The 17,875-nt window shown below is 40.7% G+C and overlaps 1 long non-coding RNA gene and 1 pseudogene across 1 annotated transcript in view; both read right to left on the bottom strand.

Moving 5' to 3' along the window:
- The window catches only part of LOC139749341 (uncharacterized), a 100,874-nt gene extending 89,550 nt beyond the window's left edge, over positions 1-11,324 (bottom strand). The window contains exon 1 of the long non-coding RNA XR_011712945.1: positions 11,184-11,324. This is a non-coding gene — a long non-coding RNA (uncharacterized lncRNA). The remainder of the gene's footprint in view (positions 1-11,183) is intronic.
- On the bottom strand, positions 6,265-7,812 carry LOC139749648 (uncharacterized; annotated as a pseudogene).
- Positions 11,325-17,875: the final 6,551 nt, after the last annotated feature.

The raw sequence follows: 17,875 nt of genomic DNA, 5'->3' as shown, positions 1-17,875 counted from the left end.
CGCCAATCCTCATGCACCTTACCATGAGTTATACACATAAAATATCCTTATCAACCAGTCAACAACACAGTCACCTCCTTTTTAACAAGTTCCACAGCAATATCATCCAAACAAATTGCCTTACCGGCTTTCATCTTCCGCAAAGCTTTTACTACCTCTTTTCTGTTTACTAAATCAATCTCCCTAACCATCTCACTTCGCACACCACCTCGACCAAAAAACCCTATATCTGCCACTATCATCTAACACATTAAACAAACCTTCAGATTACTCACTCCATCTTCTCGCATCACCACTACTTATCACCTCCCCATTAGCCCCCTTAACCGATGTTCCCATTTGTTCTCTTGTCTTACGTACTTTATTTACCTCCTTTCAAAACATCTTTATATTCTCCCTAAAATTTAATGATACTCTCTCACCCCAACTCTCATATGCCCTCTTTTTCACCTCTTGCACCTTTCTCTTGAACTCCTGCCTCTTTCTTTTATACATCTCCCACTCATTTGCATTATTTCCCTGCAAAAATCGTCTAAATGCCTCTCTCTTCTTTCACTAATAATCTTAATTCTTCATCCCACCACTCACTACCCTTTCTAATCTGCCCACCTCCCACGCTTCTCATGCCACAAGCATCTTTTGCGCAAGCCATCACTGCTTCCCTAAAAACATCCCATTCCTCCCCCACTCCCCTTACGTCCTTTGTTCTCACCTTTTTCCATTCTGCAATCAGTCTCTCCTAGTACTTCCTCACACAAGTCTCCTTCCCAAGCTCACTTACTCTCACCACTCTCTTCACTCCAACATTCTCTCTTCTTTTCTGAAAACCTTTACAAATCTTCACCTTCGCCTCCACTAGATAATGATCAGATATCCCTCCAGTTGCACCTCTCAGCACATTAACATCCAAAGTCTCTTTCGCTCGCCTATCAATTAATACGTAATCCAATAAAGCTCTCTAGCAATCTCTCCTACTTACATACGTACACTTATGTATCTCTCTTTTTAAGCCAGTTTTTTAAGCCAGGCATTCCCAATTACCAGTCCTTTTACAGCGCACAAATCTACAAGCTCTTCATCTCCATTTACAACACTGAACACCCTATGTACACCAATTATTCCTTCAACTGCCACATTACTCACCCTTGTATTCAAATCATCCATCACTATAACCGGATCTCGTCCATCAAAACTACTAACACACTCACCTGCTCCCAAAACACTTGCCACTCATGATCTTTCTTCTCATGCCCAGATGCACATACACCAATAATCACCCCTCTCTCCATCCACTTTCAGTTCAGTATATATATATATATATATATATATATATATATATATATATATATATATATATATATATATATATATATATATATATACTCTTTCTTTTTGAATTAAAAAATGAATAGATATTAGCATCAGTGTCTTTCAAGAATCGATGATGCATGGTGCAAAACAGATGCACAAGTACGTGTATGGATATGAACAGGTGTGTGCGCCTTTACCCATCTGTAATTACGTAACTATTTATGAAGGATATAAACTAGTCTACCAAATGAGGTCATAAACCTTCCAGTAATTGCAGTGCTTACTCGCTGATTTTTTTTTTTCCAGTAGAGGCAGTTCGTTACGAGTTATTTCCGGGCACTTTGGGAGGCATTTAGTTTCTTACCTTAGGGTCTATTTTCAAGGACTGTAGCTACCTTTAACTATCACAAAAATGCTAGAAAAAGTAATGGTTAATATCCGATACAATTAGCTTCACAAAGAATTCTTCAATTGTATCAATCTTTCACCAAAATGGTTGTTCCTGCCATACAGTCCGTCCTAATGATTACGATAGGCTGGCCCGAGTGTTCCAGTATTCTTTCAGGACATTACCAAACTACCAGTGTCAACTAGTTTATCTTGAACTTAATTTGTAAACAATGGCTTACATATGATAAACTCATAATAAACGAACAAAATGTTTTCTCAGGTTGAATAGTTTTCTGTCTGTACCAAGATTCTTCCTACTCTGCCTGACTGATACTTAACTTTCATCGTCGAGCTGTTATGAAGGAGTGGCATAGATGTTTACGACAGACCAGGAGCATAGTAAAATCTGTTCACCCTTGTCTTTCATGGAAAATAAGATTCGTGAAATAGATACCCTAGTTCGTGAAATATGACTATTGGCACTAAAATCAATCTACCTGTCAGTGTCGGTGAGTATGAGGTGAGAGCGGGCATGCAGAAACTGTCTGGTTTTAAAGTGAGAAAGTTTCACAAATACTGGCAGCACTCGTATGAATATAGGGCAGTGAAAGGAGTAGTAGGCACCTAAATACTCAAAAACGGTCAATGCTAATGCAAACTAAAACTATCAGCTGAACGAAATGGATAATACCTAACACCCTAAATAAAGGTTACACTCGTTTTTTCCTACTGTTCGTATCGTAACTCGGTTGGATTATGCATGCAATTAACAATGGAGAAGCCACAAAAGGCTGCTCACTGTCAAACAACCTATTCTTTTAGCTCATGTTCATCCACTAAAGAATCAGGTAACGTTTGCATTTGTGGTGCAAATTGTTTTACATCCCTTTCTATATTGTTTAGTTTCCTTGACACTTCTGCAATTAGAATTTCGGTTCCAGTTACTCACTTTGCATATATATACGCGGTTGAAGCTATCAGTTTAGAAATAAAGGAAAATCCTACGAATTCAAGAACGAGCGAAAACGTAGAGCCATTCAAAAGTTGGGGGAAACTTGTGTAAACCAATAGAGTCGTGATTACACTGAGTAAAGCTACGACAAATCATGGTCACACGTTATATTTTTTTTTTTGCCACCGACATACTTTCAACTCGTCTATCTATCATTTCTGTACAACAATAAGTCAATAATAAGAAATGTAAAGTTACAGCAGCAGAAGTCACTCGTGTAAAACTCGCCCTTCGTACTGTACTAATAGGTAAAAGCTAAGACGAAGAAATCAAATTTGTTTTCCTTACTCCACTTTATCTGTAGTCAACTGATCTACCTTGTAGACTACCTGTTGCACTCATCGATACCCACAAATTTTTATTATAATTTGCGGAAAGTATTTTCACCTGTGAATATCATGGTCTCAAACTAAAAATTACTTAAAGACCTTCCTACCAAAAAAAACTACGAGATTCGACTAATCGCCAGTTCTCATCCAAGCTAGGTAGATTAATCCTAGAGAAAAATAGAAGACATTAACCTATAGGGAAGCTATGGAAAACAAAAATTAATCAGCCTTAATCTCAAAGCGGGGAGCGGAGCCCTACAGACGACCCTAAGCCTAGCATGCCTCAACATATCCCAACCGAAGGCCTTCGCTCCACGATGTTCCTACCTCCTTCCCCCTCAAGAAACAATGAAAAATGTTATCCATCTTCGGTTCAGAGCAGTTTTAACACTGACCTATTGGCAATGCCCTGTCTGTTGTGGTGAGAAATCCCGAAACCGAAAAGGATCATCGATATATCTGAAATGTTGAACGAGCAGCCTGATCACGGGCTGTAGCAGTGTTCCTGCGAGTGGTTCACACTTCTGAAAGTGCAGACGGTCGTAGACTATAAGCCGCGCATGTGAAAAAGGCGTTTCTTCCTCAGGAACTATGAAATTAGTTCGCCTCGATCGTCAAAAATAAAAATCGAAATAATGAAGTCACGGTAAACCATGAAACATATACCACATGAAAAAAAAAATATGTCCCGAGACTCTCCCTGGAGGAAATTGCAAGAGGATGCGCAAAGGGAGAGGATAGGATGAAAGACACGAGATGGCTGATGGAAATTATAGAAAATTACTATACGTTTCAGCGGCGGACAAACGCTGTTTTTCGCAAATATCTCGTAAACGATTCATTGTATCACTATGATATTTCAGCATACTATCTTTAACACCCGGGCCAAATGTAGGCTGACATACCACATTGCTATATGTGTTATGTGAGGAGTTTAATCGTGAAAAGAATACAAAGCCAAGTAGTCATATTGACGCTTTCGAAGGAAAGTGTGCCCCCCCAACACCCTCCCAATTCCCCCCTTCTCGCCCTCGTTATCCCTCCTCTTCTTCCCCTAACTCCTCATCACCCAACCCTGTGTCCCTCCCTATTTTCCCATAACTTTAGTAAATAATTATAATAGAATGTTATGTAGGTGTATATGTATAGGTATGATTATTAACTAACAGTATGGCATACTATACAACAGCATACTTACATACATGTAGTATGTAGAAGGTCGATTTTACATTTCTTTTGGTCAACCAAGTGAACACGATGTACTGCCATTACCTGTAGTCTGGACCTCTAGGAAATGTTATTGCTGTTATTAGTACATACTGTGTACCTACCCATCATAAACTGTTAACCTGGTCCAGTTAATATACTGTCAGTTTGTTGACTGGTCTCTTTCATATTTATATGATCACGAAATCATAATCTACGTACATTTTCGCCCTATATATATATATATATATATATATATATATATATATATATATATATATATATAAATTAATTTATTTATTTATTTTGCTTTGTCGCTGTCTCCCGCATTTGCGAGGTAGCGCAAGGAAACAGAAGAAGGAAATGGCCCAACCCACCCCCATACAAATGTATATACACACACGTCCACACACGCAAACATACACACCCATACATCTCAATGTACACATATATATACACACAGACACATACATATATACCCATGCACACAATTCACACTGCCTGCCTTTATTCATTCCCATCGCCACCTCGCCACACATGGAATACCATCCCCCTCCCCCCTCATGTGTGCGAGTTAGCGCTAGGAAAAGATAACAAAGGCCCATTCGTTCACACACAGTCTCCAGCTGTCATGCAATAATGCCCGAAACCACAGCTCCCTTTCCACATCCAGGCCCCACACAGCTTTCCATGGTTTACTCCAGACGCTTCACATGCCCTGATTCAATCCACTGACAGCATGTCAACCCCGGTATACCACATCAATCCAATTCACTCTATTCCTTGCCCGCCTTTCACCCTCCTGCATGTTCAGGCCCCGATCACTCAAAATCTTTTTCACTCCATCTTTCCATCTCCAATTTGGTCTTCCACTTCTCCTCGTTCCCTCCACCTCCGACACATATATCCTCTTGGTCAATCTTTCCTCACTCATTCTCTCCATGTGCCCAAACCATTTCAAAACACCCTCTTCTGCTCTCTCAACCACGCTCTTTTTATTTCCACACATCTCTCTTACCCCTACATTACTCACTCGATCAAACCACCTCACACCACACATTGTCCTCAAACATCTCATTTCCAGCACATCCACCCTCCTGCGCACAACTCTATCCATAGCCCACGCCTCGCAACCATACAACATTGTTGGAACCATTATTCCTTCAAACACACCCATTTTTGCTTTCCGAGATAATGTTCTCGACTTCCACACATTCTTCAATGCTCCCAGGATTTTCGCCCCCTCCCCCACCCTATGATTCACTTCCGCTTCCATGGTTCCATCCGCTGCCAGATCCACTCCCACATATCTAAAACACTTCACTTCCTCCAGTTTTTCTCCATTCAAACTTACCTCCCAATTGACTTGACCCGCAACCATACTATACCTAATAACCTTGCTCTTACTCACATTTACTCTTAACTTTCTTCTTTCACACACTTTACCAAACTCAGTCACCAGCTTCTGCAGTTTCTCACATGAATCAGCCATCAGCGCTGTATCATCAGCGAACAACAACTGACTCACTTCCCAAGCTCTCTCATCTACAACAGACTTCATACTTGCCCCTCTTTCCAAAACTCTTGCATTCACCTCCCTAACAACCCCATCCATAAACAAATTAAACAACCATGGAGACATCACACACCCCTGCCACAAACCTACATTCACTGAGAACCAATCACTTTCCTCTCTTCCTACACGTACACATGCCTTACCATCCTCGATAAAAACTTTTCACTGCTTCTAACAACTTGCCTCCCACACCATATATTCTTAATACCTTCCACAGAGCATCTCTATCAACTCTATCATATGCCTTCTCCAGATCCATAAATGCTACATACAGATCCATTTGCTTTTCTAAGTATTTCTCACATTCTTCAAAGCAAACACCTGATATATATATATATATATATATATATATATATATATATATATATATATATATATATATATATATATATATATATATAATACTGTAGGAATAAAATGATGACATGAGAAAACCAAATTTATTCGTAATCACTATCAAAGAAAACGTCATCGTCTTCTTCATCACTGGCGATGTTAATAATAACGGGTTCGACTCCCTCGTGTATGTTGTCAGTCCTCCAGTATTCTTCTTCAAATTTACGGGAGTGCTGAACAGCTCCCGCCCACACGTCCTTGTGTACCAATTGCCTGGCTTCTTCCAATCTTGCCTTTAGGTCCGTCCGGGTAAACCGCTAGAGTGTGGAGCGCAAATGACGCTTCATAAATCCCCATACTTGCTCGATGGCGTTGAGCTCGGGGTGGCCAGGTGGCAACCGTATGACCTCGTGGCCCCACATATGGATGGTGTTGTCGATCTTCTACCGGGGCTGTGGACGGTTCTGCTGGCAGAGGACCAGCAGCTCAGGGCGAGTGGCAGCAGGTGGGATGGAAATCTCGCGCTGCTCCATCCAGGTACCTGATGAGGTCCGCCTTCCTGGTGGCTGTGGTAGGGCATCAACTCTCCTCCGTCGGCTGGCTGTGGTATGATGCATTGTCTAGCACAAGTACCGATGGTTATGGCAGTGACGGAAGGAGCTGCGTTGTTAGCCATCGCAGGAACAGTTCGGCATCCATTTCTCCAGGATAATCACCCTGGTTGGTCTTGGCTGGGTAGCACAGGTATGGGCCGTCAACAAAGCCTTCGTCCGAGCCACCTGCGACCACTACAAATCGCTCCCCTTCACCAGGTGGTACCTGACGACTGTACGTGGTGTTGCATGGAGCCTGTGTGGTATCTACCCACTCCCTACTGTGGCCCATCCTGGTGGTAAACCACGTCTCTTCCACATATACCACCTTCCTTCCCTCCTCTCGGTGGCGCTGTAGAGCACGGAGAGCGTCAATCCGATGACACACAACGTCCAGCGATTCCCTCCTTACATATATCTTTCGCTGTGACAGTCTGTATTGAAATCCTATGGTGTGCAGGATCCGCCAAACTGTTGTGTCAAAGGTATCCTCCGGGAGGATACCATGTGTTTTCAGGTCGGCTGATATGACTCTCAGTGTTAAATATTGTTTTTTCCGAAAACTTCTCGTGGATGTGGCGCCGTATTGCACCGACAGTAAAGTTATCACAAACAGCCGATGTAGTTGGTGGTGGTGCCGGTGTGGAAGGGAGGCTGTGGTGGTGGTGTAACTATGCCTCTCACTCTTGACACAGTCATGCCCACGATGTGCGCAACTCGCTCGTAAGGCCTGTGTGCATAAAAAATAATGTTATGTTACACATTTCGTCTCACCTCACTATGATAATTAATATGACATTGCGACACAATACAGTCTGCTTTACTTTCATATTTCATATGTATATAAATGTAAAAATGTATATTCGAACCAGAATATATCGTTTACGCACCTATTCAAACTTATGTACGTTCTACCGCGGGTGCATTCGTTTGTACAACGTGACCAGACGAAGAACAAACGCTTTTCCTGCATCCACGGGGGCAAAAGGACAACATTGTTGCTGATGAGTGCGCCTCGGCCGTCGCTAGAGTTGTAGCTTCGGGGTGGGGGTACCCCATACCTCAGAGAGGGGGAGGGGATATGGGGATCTGTGGATATTATATTAAGGCATATATTTCTTATCTAAAAACGTAAAGAACACATGAAGTACTCATAAACGATTTCATTTGGTTGTCCAAAACCAAAACTGACTTCATCCTTCTGGTCGCCATCGACACGTCGGTTATTAACAACGGGATTACCTGTTGCTTTCATGGTCGTTTGACGCACTCTGGTTTTCACGTCCACACACAATAACTATTACATATTACTAATGTATGATACGTATATACATACTCTCATACCTATTATTTATGTACATAATTAGAATACGACAAAATCAAATATAGACAATGGATGGTGTAAATATGGAGGTGAAATGGAGATACTGCGATACTGGGGTGATGGTGGTGGTGGTGGTGGGGGGGTTTTCGAGGTGTTGAGGGAGGGTTAGACGAGTACCCCACACTCGTCCGATTCTCTATAACGCCTTCGATATGATGACTGGCGTAGGCTTAATATCACTCAGTGAATTCCTCACATAGCACATATAGCAATGTGGTATGTCAGCCATGAATTAGGCCCGGGTGTTAAGGATAGCGTGTTGAAATATCATAGATACAACCATTCGTTTAGCAGAAATTTGTGAAAACCAGCGTTTGACCGCCGCTGAAACGTATAGTAGACGATGTTTGATTAAGAATGGACATGTAGTATACATTGCTAACATGAAACTCACAATAACAGTGTATCCATGTTCAGAAAGCGAAGTGTTACGAGGTGGTTGACGGTTTGGGCTTTAGGCCCATCATTTGCCAGGGTTTAATAATAAGGCCGCCAACGTTAAGCAACATCAACCAACCGAAAAATCTCCACCATACGCAAAGGGTATTTCTATGACCACACACTTATGTGGCCCATACAATTGGCCAGACAAGGTGTCATAAATCACTTTTACGTCCAGAACACGCATGCCGTGTTTCACCTTGGTCACCGTACTAAAAGGCATCACAAAATTTCTAACAGCCACTTGTCATCGGACCAAAAAACTACGAGTAATGTTAAAAAAAAAAAAAACTTCAGAAAAAGCGGATATCAAAGAAAAACAGACAGGTAAAATGATAACTATGCAAGATCTTCAACCAGCAAAATCTTGACAAGAAAATTCAAGAAAAAATTGTCTAAACCGCAGAAGAGACAAACATTGTCAGAGAATTTTACTGGAATGGAACATTCTCCGACAACACGTCCAGCTACACTAGTTCGAAACATGGGTTCTGAACTAGTCCACGAGCCATGAACCTAATAACATACATGTCCGAAGCGCAAGTGTCAAACTTGTTGACAAGCCTGTCTGATTAATGATGGTAGCACTGTTGTGGAAGACGCATCGAGCTGCCATTATCCAGACTAGTTTTCAAACGAAACTTCGCAGTCATCTGCATACAACAGTGATTCGTACGTGTGTTTACACAAGGAAGTACATGCCACCAAGACAATAACTTTTTGAAGATCACATCGGGTTCACACACGATAAGACCAAATACCAATATAATATACATGGGGAACAAGACGCGTCATTCTGTGCACAGTCACTCCCAACAATACGATACACCCTTGGCGCATACTTAATGAACATATAGCCGATTATGAACGTATTGTTAATGGTATCAAACTATATGTATATACGATAATATATAACAGACAATTTACAATATTACTGATATGAACGTATCGTGGAATATGTGTGCGCGCCTCGACATAACGTAGATTGGCCTTACCATAATCACAGGAAAACAATAGGTCATAAATATAGAAGTCTCAAATGGACTGTTAGGACACTGAACACCTAACAAACTGCAGTGCCATTCCCCCGTAACCAAGTACCGTAGAATCACTACTTGGCGGTCTGCAGTCGATTTTGGTTTTCTGCGCCGGGTTTTCATTTTACTGATATGTGCAATTTCGTCGAGTTCTCACTCAAAATCGGATTTTGACATCCTGAAGAAATTCTAGAATGATGCACTGTCTCCAGTTGTGCTGGCAACATTCTAATATCTCGTATCAAAGCAATGACAAGATTGTGCCTCTCATCACAGGGTTTGGGTCAAAGCGAAGGACGCATCCAAAACAGGCGACACCTAATCCGTTTTACACGTAATACTACTGCTGCGGCTGCAGCAAGTATCGCATCCTCGCCTGTAACTATGGTACTAGCTAGCTGCGAAGAAATGTGGACCCCACATCTTTACTTCACCCGTTTCCAACATGTTAATGCCTTTGCCTAAACAACGCCTGAAACAATGCTCCAATCATCGTCTGACATGTTGCTAGCATGCGTGAACGTTCCCATCATGTCTCCGCAGTGTATCGGACAAGGTTTCCGGCAAGCATGGCTGCACCTAACATGATAAAACTAAAAACGTCATTCAAAAACAGACGAAACAATGTTGCTAAACGTAGGTAAATATAATGCCAAGCCTCTCTACATACATTAAAGCTATACATATCTCAAATATTGGTAGCCATGTTGTACTGTAGACACTTCAAATCGATAAATCCAAGATCGTCGGGAAAAGTACATAATTACCTTGCGTCTTTAACCTAAACAACGGCATTTTCTGTAACCCTTAAACAATCAATAGTACAGGCAGTATCAAATTATACATCCATGTTATCTTATCTAGGGGCTTCTGCAGCTTCAAGGATAGTCAGCGTTATAAACGCATTCCAATAAGAGTAATTTTGTAGCCTACATGTTAAAACAAAAAGATCGATTCTCCGAACTCCTAGCCAAATCATTTAAAGGTCTTTAAAGAACCGAATTTTGTTCACAGGTGAACAAGACTGGCAATTTAATCATGCCAAGGTATCCTTCCAGTGAATTATATACCTGGATAAAAAATATTAAGAGTCGGCGGCTCCACTAAAGCATCATACCTTCAAACACCAAACGGTCATTAAAACTTTCAACATCTGAGATAGACGTTAAGTGGGCGATTCACTCTGATGGTAGTTGGGATTACACAATTTGATCCATTAAACTGTTCCAACTAACAAAGTTGGAGACTACATTAGATAGAAAAAAGGGGTAAACAAAAATGACAAGAAACTTAAGTACCTATAAAAAAAGATTTTATCGATTCTAAACTTGATCTTCGTTACCAGTAATTACGGGACAACGAGTAGCACAAGATTCCCCAGGTAAGAGATGAATACTATCTTGTCTTCGAAACCATACGACATTATGACTACGAGTTCACAGTTGACAATCAGTGGGTCTGATGCAAGTATAAAAGGGTTAAATTTCTACTCTTACCGCGAGGATTACATCAAGGTACTAGTGGCCTTCATTCACACTACACGCTCACAAAAATGAGAATCCTCTTACGTCCACTCTTCAATCGAATCTTCATTGCATTCTGTTGGCTGGTGTACGCTAGAAGTCCGACCACGAGCTTACACATGTAAGCACGCCACTTTCGACCCGTTGTTGAACTTCACCATCCTCTCCTAACAGTCCATGCGGAAGACTGACGCTCCCGGCGCCCGGCCAAAGCCCTGGCGCAATTTACCCTGGTTTATTTCTATGACGTCACTTCCCTTTCGGCTATACGTCGATAATGTGAGATTAGCACGAATTATCATAATAATTGTACTATACAGAAACATTCCCAATATCGATTATGTTGTCAAAGACTCAACATTCTATTCTAATTATCACTATTCATAAAAGAAAAGGGAACGTAACGTCATCGAACGTCACTAAAGCGTATCACTTTTCGCGCCAAACCTCTAAACACCGGAATTCCGGGTGTTCTGATTGAAAATACGTGAGGAAAGGCCTTCATAACCTTGAAAATTGCGGCCTTATGATACAAACCATACGTCCAACGGCACTCATATCGAAATCAAGAGGTTATAGTATCTCTGAAATCATCAGCAAAGGATCAGAGACAGTTGTGATGAATGAGATAATTACTGATGAAACTAACATCCCGCCTGTTAAGGTGTCATGCCCCATGCGCTCGACAGGGATAACCCACACAAGATTCTTTGAGTATTAAGACACTTCTTTCTCATATACACTCTCCAGTAATTTCCACGCACACTTAGTGTGATAAATCAACTACTGCTTTTATACAGTTGTATAACTGTGTCCAGATAATAAGATATTTTACAGTATGTTTTAGTTCATGATACAGTCCAATATGGCGAAGTCTTGCTCCGAACTAAGGATATCGCCACAAATCAATATAGTAGTTACGCATTATGGCTCATAGCAACCGCAAACAGCATATTGGAGAACTTAGCAAGGTCCTATGTTCTAAAACGAATACAAGCTTATAATCTACACATTACATGAATCACTTATGGCAACAGAAAAAGAAATCCTAAGCTCTGGAACGAACGCTACCGATTAGTATATAGTCATCTCTTTCATAAGAAATAGAAAAAAATGCCTTGGAACAGAGGGATCTCAATACAAGATCACCGTTTAAGTCACTCATCTTGAAAATCTACTCTCTGTATCCTCTATTGCACTATGCTTATCATCCGCTCTCAAACTCCGCGTCTCTAACAAAACAATACATAACGGCGTATTACGGAGTAGGGGAGGAGGTGCTGCAGCCCAAGAGTTCGTTAGTTTTGGTAACCCTGAAACAAGGCACAACATTCCTTAGATTACCCATTAGCTCGATAGCCAGGAACTCTGAAAATGAAAGGATGAGACTCTCCTTAAATCAACTCAGAGCCCGATAGTCTGGAGGACCCTGAAAATGACCCCCACACCATCTCCAAGGGAAAGGAAGAATATTTGGCCCATGGGCTTCAAGATCCTTAATACGACACTGGCAATACGCAATGATAAAAGGCGACGGAGGAGAGCGCCTTCTGCCATCACTGTTATACCATTACCTAATAAGGCCAAGAATGTATTATATTACACTCACAAAATGCAGGATACCTAAATTTTTTGTGATTCGCAACTGGTGTCCTGACTCTCGGACTGTCAATCAAGCATTTTCAAGATTTGTTATCCTTTATACCACGCTTGATCTAAGTCCTTCAGAGTACTCATTCATACCAAAAGCTTAAACATTCACATTTGATAAAAAAAAAATGTTTTATACTTAAGCTGCATCATAGCAGTAAAGCTTCTTTATTATCTAGCTTTAAGACATTATAAGATGTATATCGGTATAACACTGGGATGAAAAAAAAAAAATCTTTATTCTTTGTCTCTTGTTTATCGTGATACTTCTCACGAGAGGAATTCAGATTGGTTTTTGGATTATGTATTGCAAATGATATACTTGAATAATAACTTTTTCCACCACGAGTTTCAGACATGCACTCCACAGAGGTAAGATCAGGACATGTGAAACGTCTGGGGTGAACCATGGAAAGGTATGTGGGGCCCGGATGTGGATAGGGAGTGTACTTTCGGTGCATTACACAAGACACCTGGAGACTGTGAACGAAAGTGGTCTTTTTTGTCTCTTTTCCTGGCGCTACCTCGCTGAAGCAAGGGGCAGGGATGCTGTTTCCTGTGGTACGGGGTAGCGACAGAAATGGATGAAGGCAAAGATGTATGAACATGTACAGGTGTATATATGCATATGTATGTATATGGGCGTTTATGTATATATATATGCGTATATGAGTGGCTGGGTCATTCTTCGTCTGTTTCCTGGCGCCAACTCGCTGACTTGGGAAATGGCGATCAAGTGAAAGAAAAGTAATATATGTATATATATAGTGTGTGTGTGTGAAACGTCTGGGGTGAACCATGGAAAGGTCTGTGAGGTCTGGATGTGGATAGGAAGTGTACTTTCGGTGCATTACACATGACACCTGGAGACTGTGAACGAAAGTGTTACGAATATGTGTTGTTCGGTGTGTGTTGGGTTGTATTTTGATATGTAGACTCAGCACTGTGAATCAAGTACATCGCGGCTTAGGTAGTGGACGCTGAGAGGGTGGGGACACAAGCGACTAGTCTGGTCAGAGGGCCTTATCTGGTAGGGGAATGCTCACCTCTCGATTTTGGCGTGAACATCTCACTCACAGGCCCCTTGTTCTCAATCTCTAGCCAATCACAGTCGGGATGGCGGAATCGTGTCCGGGTGAAATCAGCATACTATTCGCCTATTTCCAGTTCTCAAGCAGTCAGAACTGACTCTTGCATAATTATCCCTTTAAGAAATACCTCTTTTTCTTTTCCAACCTCCTGTACACACTCAGGCAGTTTAATGTGGCAATAGTCATCAGGAATTGTTCAGGCTCCATCACGGCGGAGTTTGTTTACACTAGACTCGCTGTGCTGGGACGGTTGCAGTGTGAACAGAAAATCCAACCCACTGAAAACTGTGTATCCCATTGGTATCTATGTCTAGTGTAAATGTATCTTTAAGGTCAATTCACACATATCAGTGACGTGTTAGTGTCGTTTCAGTCCAGTTTCCGTGAAATCCGTGACGCATCATTGATGCTTACGCATACATATCCGTACAGTTTGAGGTATGTGATTTTCGGGATGGTAAATTTTACAGACATGGAATCAATTGATGCTGGAACTAGATTTTTTTCTAGATGTTTTACAATGTCTGAAGAATGTTTAAACATATTGTTTCAGTGAAATAGAAGGTCATTCAATAAAGCAAGACACCGGTTGGAGAAAGGCTATAACACCGAGGGAACGGTTAACATTTTGAGGTAAGTTAATTACTACAAGCATTTGTAGTAATTACTTGATTTATTTGCAAGAAATTCTGAATACTTGGTAAAGCATTTCTGGTAGATAAGCTTCATCATTTTCATGAAAAACCACACTACAAAACTCGTCTCCCGTCCGTTAAATACCAAAAATATCAGTACGGATATGTGACTGAAACTGAGGACTAAAATACTGTACTGCGACGCTGATCATGCGTGATTGCGTCAGCCAAATTCAAAGTCACGATATCTCTTATCACTGACACTGATGAACTGAGCGGACGCGGCACTGGCACGTCACTGATATGTGTGAATTGATCTTTACTCGCTATGCATGGATTGAAATCAAACTGCTTCACAATCATTTCCATTTCACCCACAGAGCGTGTATGCCACAAAATAAGGAAAAGTCTTTGAATCCTGCAATGGTATTAAGTTGTTTTATTCCCCACTGATATGCAACTCTTCTTATCTAACATTTCGGTGCTCCCTGGCAATTCATACCTTCCCATCATTTCTTCCCAGCAACGAAGGGTTCCCAAACATTTCATTTCTTTCGTAGCATTCCACTGTTCTTAGTCACCATTTTTTTTTTTTTTTTTGCTAGCTCTCCACCCCTCGCCGATTTTCTATTCGCTTTTCCGTCTCTTCTTACTGACTCTACAATTTCTTCCCAACATTCCTCATCTGCCCAATGATTCCGACGGAAACAACCAGCGGTTGACGGACGTCATAACCCACAAGCAGAGGGTAAAGAGAAAAAGGCTGTTTTGATCTATCACTATTTATTATACTCATATCAACAAAATAATTATTATAAAAAGTACAAAATAAAGGTGGGCTATATGGGCAAGCCACTACGATAGCAGCGAAGAAACTAGGCTGCCTACCAGCTTGCTGCAACTAGGTTCCTGAGAAAGGAAAGGTTATGTTCCTACCTGCATCTTAGTGTTTGGTAAATCTTATAAGAAACCTACTGATATATAATAGTTTTTTTTCTTTTCTTGAGGAGCTTAAAACAGTTTATCTAAAAATTACACTTACTACTGATTTCTAAGGATATAAAAGTTGATATAAATATATTTCTACAGATAAATCGAGGGTAAAACTACTGATTTTTATGGGTCAGGATAAGAATTTTACAATGGCCATGTATATACACTTCATTTCGTCAGTCATAAATCAATTGCTGAAGTTTGAACATGATATTTTTTCTTTCAAGTATTATATATAGTAAGAGCTGAAATTCAGGCTTGGAAGTAGTGACAGTTTGTAAGACGTTCGGCTAACAAATGCAACAAGAGCATTTGGCAAAAATTCATAAAATACAGCCTAAGAACTGGCTTCATTGCTGGGGATCAGGAGGGGATTTATTCCTTTCAAAGAAGCACTCCTTCCCTACAGTATTAAACAGCACACTTTCACATGAAGAATTTTCATGGGCAGGATAGTAAACCCAAAGGTAGCTTTTGGTGATGAGGACCCCAGTACTGTAAGTTTAATTTCCTCAGATATTGCAATCCTGTCTGTGTTTGATCGTTTCGAAAACGATGGTTGGATATTACTCTTGCTGCTTAAGAAGAAAATATCCGATTATCTTTTAAAGACATTTGATATATACATATTTTAGAACTACGTTATTTTGGATTGAATCTGTTAAGGGACATGTTTTGATTGAATACCAGTATCATAGAATATTTCTTTTTTTTTCAGAAAATATAAGCATGAGCCTCATCATGATTTCGTGCGATCTGCTTCCTTCTTTTCTATAAAATTAATCACTGGATATTAGTAGAATTAATCATGACATAGTGGAAAAGATGACAAATTGATGGTTTCATTCTGTAGCTCTACAGCAGGAAAGAATGGATAAAAGGATAAACAGTATCGAAACATTTGTAGCACAATTTCGTTCATTGTGTCTTTGTGCCATTTGGTGAAATAGCTGCATGACGTGCTCCTGGCTATTACTAAATCTAACAAAATATTACCACTCCAATGTATTTTGACAAACATTAAGGTCTGGAAACTGAATGATCTTCAAAATAATTCGCGCAATATATGATATAGGTACAGTACTTATGCAGCTCACATTCATGTGATATGTTACTGCTGAAGGCGATGACAAATTATCATTACCTTTATCAATTCCCCAGCTCGCAATCTGTCGAAATCATTAGACCATTAATCAACTACTCATGAAGCTGATAAGAATTTAAGAATTTAAGGATTTTCACACTCAGAGCAGTTCCCTAAGAGTGATCATTCGGTGTAGCCTGGTAGGTGAAAAGGGAGGTCTTGTGAAACATTCAGCTACCATCTCTCTTTTACTTATTTTTCGGTGTTTGACTTTACATCTCTCGAAAGCGTATGAATAATACGACCGTCAGGAACGCTTCGAAGTAACAAAATATTCTGATCTAGTCAGAAATATTGCGAGAATCAGTATAAAACGATAAATGCTGTATGGCATAGCAATATAAGGCTCGGAATAGAAAAAGGTCGCATTTAGATCACACAAAGTAACCAGATACGAATCCTGTTCCGAATGCAAGTGGCGCCCCGAGATTTTGAAGTAGCCTACTGTTCATAGAAAGTAATGTACCAAGATGTCACTGAACTTTTCCTGCCTAGCTCAGGTAAGATTAACAACTTTAGATGAGCGCTGACCAATAATGCACTATGATTTAAATGAAAATCAATGGGTTACTTGAAAAAATAGCTTGCCAGCTCAACCAAACCTAACCTAATATAGGAGGTTTCGTTATATATATATATATAACGAATATATATATGTGAATAAGAGCAAGGTTATTAGGTACAGTAGGGTTGAGGGTCAAGTCAATTGGGAGGTGAGTTTGAATGGAGAAAAACTGGAGGAAGTGAAGTGTTTTAGATATCTGGGAGTGGATCTGTCAGCGGATGGAACCATGGAAGCGGAAGTGGATCATAGGGTGGGGGAGGGGGCGAAAATTTTGGGAGCCTTGAAAAATGTGTGGAAGTCGAGAACATTATCCCGGAAAGCAAAAATGGGTATGTTTGAAGGAATAGTGGTTCCAACAATGTTGTATGGTTGCGAGGCGTGGGCTATGGATAGAGTTGTGCGCAGGAGGATGGATGTGCTGGAAATGAGATGTTTGAGGACAATGTGTGGTGTGAGGTGGTTTGATCGAGTAAGTAACGTAAGGGTAAGAGAGATGTGTGGAAATAAAAAGAGCGTGGTTGAGAGAGCAGAAGAGGGTGTTTTGAAATGGTTTGGGCACATGGAGAGAATGAGTGAGGAAAGATTGACCAAGAGGATATATGTGTCGGAGGTGGAGGGAACGAGGAGAAGAGGGAGACCAAATTGGAGGTGGAAAGATG

This window comes from Panulirus ornatus, chromosome 7 (genome assembly GCF_036320965.1).
Source record: "Panulirus ornatus isolate Po-2019 chromosome 7, ASM3632096v1, whole genome shotgun sequence".
NCBI classification, from domain to species: domain Eukaryota; kingdom Metazoa; phylum Arthropoda; class Malacostraca; order Decapoda; family Palinuridae; genus Panulirus; species Panulirus ornatus.
This window is presented reverse-complemented; position numbering and strand designations above follow the sequence as displayed.